The sequence below is a fragment of the Hoplias malabaricus genome, chromosome 14 (assembly GCF_029633855.1).
Source record: "Hoplias malabaricus isolate fHopMal1 chromosome 14, fHopMal1.hap1, whole genome shotgun sequence".
NCBI lineage: Eukaryota > Metazoa > Chordata > Actinopteri > Characiformes > Erythrinidae > Hoplias > Hoplias malabaricus.
Window position 1 is genome coordinate 25,231,006 of NC_089813.1, and position 2,500 is coordinate 25,233,505.

Genomic DNA, 2,500 nt, shown 5'->3' on the forward strand with positions numbered 1-2,500 from the left:
GATTAAAAGTCTGATGCTCTACCGACTGAGCTATCCGGGCTCTGCTCAAGGTCCTCTGGTAGACGACCGAGTGTCAATTTCCTTGCCAACTTGGCATCAACAGGACTCGCACCGGCAGTACGTTCTGAACATTTTGCTCGTGATGAGGACTTCGTCGCTGTGAATTCAGTTCTGAAAACCAAAGGATGGGGAGCCATCCTCAAGACCTCGTGGCGCAACGGTAGCGCGTCTGACTCCAGATCAGAAGGTTGCGTGTTCAAATCACGTCGGGGTCCAGCGAGTGGCTCATGTGGGTTTGGCTCCCCTTCCTGTGGCCTTGCCTTTCTCTCTTTTTACTATCAACTCCAGCTCTTGAGGACTTCTGCCCGTGTTCATCATACAGCTCAGAACTCTTCTTCAGCTGAGCCTTTTATTTCGTTCACAGATCAGCAAGAGGATGATGTATATTTCTGTCAAGTAAACAGTGACATGCACTGCATGTTTCACACTTGCTTTCTCAAGATGGAGCACATAAGCCTGGCAACAACTGTAACGCATTTCAACTCACGTCTTGTTGGTCATGTGCCTAGAAAAACGCTCCTCGCAAGGAAACTTTTGCAGCGCACTTTTCGTCATGTTGTCAGAAGTTAAACAAACACACAGCCGACAGGCACTTACAGTGCTTTCATAATTGTGGGGACAAAGGTTTTGATCGCTCGCCCGAACAGGGACTTGAACCCTGGACCCTCAGATTAAAAGTCTGATGCTCTACCGACTGACCTATCCGGGCTCTGCTCAAGGTGCTCTGGTAGACGACCGAGTGTCAATTTCCTTGCCAACTTGGCGTCAACGGGACTCGCACCGGCAGTACGTTCTGAACATTTTGCTCGTGATGAGGACTTCGTCGCTGTGAATTCAGTTCTGAAAACCAAAGGATGGGGAGCCATCCTCAAGACCTCGTGGCGCAACGGTAGCGCGTCTGACTCCAGATCAGAAGGTTGCGTGTTCAAATCACGTCGGGGTCAAGCGTGTGGCTCATGTGGGTTTGGCTCCCCTTCCTGTGGCCTTGCCTTTCTCTCTTTTTACTATCAACTCCAGCTCTTGAGGACTTCTGCCCGTGTTCATCATACAGCTCAGAACTCTTCTTCAGCTGAGCCTTTTATTTCGTTCACAGATCAGCAAGAGGATGATGTATATTTCTGTCAAGTAAACAGTGACATGCACTGCATGTTTCACACTTGCTTTCTCAAGATGGAGCACATAAGCCTGTGAACAACTGTAACGCATTTCAACTCACGTCTTGTTGGTCATGTGCCTAGAAAGACGCTCCTCGCAAGGAAACTTTTGCAGCGCACTTTTCGTCATGTTGTCAGAAGTTAAACAAACACACAGCCGACAGGCACTTACAGTGCTTTCATAATTGTGGGGACAAAGGTTTTGATCGCTCGCCCGAACAGGGACTTGAACCCTGGACCCTCAGATTAAAAGTCTGATGCTCTACCGACTGAGCTATCCGGGCTCTGCTCAAGGTCCTCTGGTAGACGACCGAGTGTCAATTTCCTTGCCAACTTGGCGTCAACGGGACTCGCACCGGCAGTACGTTCTGAACATTTTGCTCGTGATGAGGACTTCGTCGCTGTGAATTCAGTTCTGAAAACCAAAGGATGGGGAGCCATCCTCAAGACCTCGTGGCGCAACGGTAGCGCGTCTGACTCCAGATCAGAAGGTTGCGTGTTCAAATCACGTCGGGGTCCAGCGAGTGGCTCATGTGGGTTTGGCTCCCCTTCCTGTGGCCTTGCCTTTCTCTCTTTTTACTATCAACTCCAGCTCTTGAGGACTTCTGCCCGTGTTCATCATACAGCTCAGAACTCTTCTTCAGCTGAGCCTTTTATTTCGTTCACAGATCAGCAAGAGGATGATGTATATTTCTGTCAAGTAAACAGTGACATGCACTGCATGTTTCACACTTGCTTTCTCAAGATGGAGCACATAAGCCTGGCAACAACTGTAACGCATTTCAACTCACGTCTTGTTGGTCATGTGCCTAGAAAGACGCTCCTCGCAAGGAAACTTTTGCAGCGCACTTTTCGTCATGTTGTAAGAAGTTAAACAAACACACAGCCGACAGGCACTTACAGTGCTTTCATAATTGTGGGGACAAAGGTTTTGATCGCTCGCCCGAACAGGGACTTGAACATTGGATCCTCAGATTAAAAGTCTGACGCTCTACCGACTGAGCTATCCGGGCTCTGCTCAAGGTCCTCTGGTAGACGACCGAGGGTCAATTTCCTTGCCAACTTGGCGTCAATGGGACTCGCACCGGCAGTACGTTTTGAACATTTTGCTCGTGATGAGGACTTCGTCGCTGTGAATTCAGTTCTGAAAAACAAAGGATGGGGAGCCATCCTCAAGACCTCGTGGCGCAACGGTAGCGCGTCTGACTCCAAATCAGAAGGTTGCGTGTTCAAATCACGTCGGGGTCAAGCGTTTGGCTCATGTGGGTTTGGCTCCCCTTCCTGTG

The 2,500-nt window shown here is 49.5% G+C and overlaps 6 non-coding genes across 6 annotated transcripts in view; 4 read left to right on the top strand and 2 right to left on the bottom strand.

Annotated features, from left to right (window-relative positions):
* Positions 1-40, bottom strand: part of trnak-uuu (transfer RNA lysine (anticodon UUU)) — a 73-nt gene extending 33 nt beyond the window's left edge. The window contains exon 1 of the tRNA in view: positions 1-40. This exon is cut by the window's left edge and continues 33 nt beyond it. This is a non-coding gene — a tRNA (tRNA-Lys).
* Positions 41-203: 163 nt separating this feature from the next.
* trnaw-cca (transfer RNA tryptophan (anticodon CCA)) lies at positions 204-275 on the top strand. The gene has a single exon. It is a non-coding gene; the product is annotated as a tRNA-Trp (tRNA).
* A 657-nt stretch (positions 276-932) lies between these two features.
* On the top strand, positions 933-1,004 carry trnaw-cca (transfer RNA tryptophan (anticodon CCA)). Its single transcript has one exon. It is a non-coding gene; the product is annotated as a tRNA-Trp (tRNA).
* A 421-nt stretch (positions 1,005-1,425) lies between these two features.
* trnak-uuu (transfer RNA lysine (anticodon UUU)) lies at positions 1,426-1,498 on the bottom strand. The gene has a single exon. It is a non-coding gene; the product is annotated as a tRNA-Lys (tRNA).
* A 163-nt stretch (positions 1,499-1,661) lies between these two features.
* On the top strand, positions 1,662-1,733 carry trnaw-cca (transfer RNA tryptophan (anticodon CCA)). Its single transcript has one exon. It is a non-coding gene; the product is annotated as a tRNA-Trp (tRNA).
* A 657-nt stretch (positions 1,734-2,390) lies between these two features.
* trnaw-cca (transfer RNA tryptophan (anticodon CCA)) lies at positions 2,391-2,462 on the top strand. The gene has a single exon. It is a non-coding gene; the product is annotated as a tRNA-Trp (tRNA).
* The last annotated feature ends 38 nt before the right edge of the window (positions 2,463-2,500 follow it).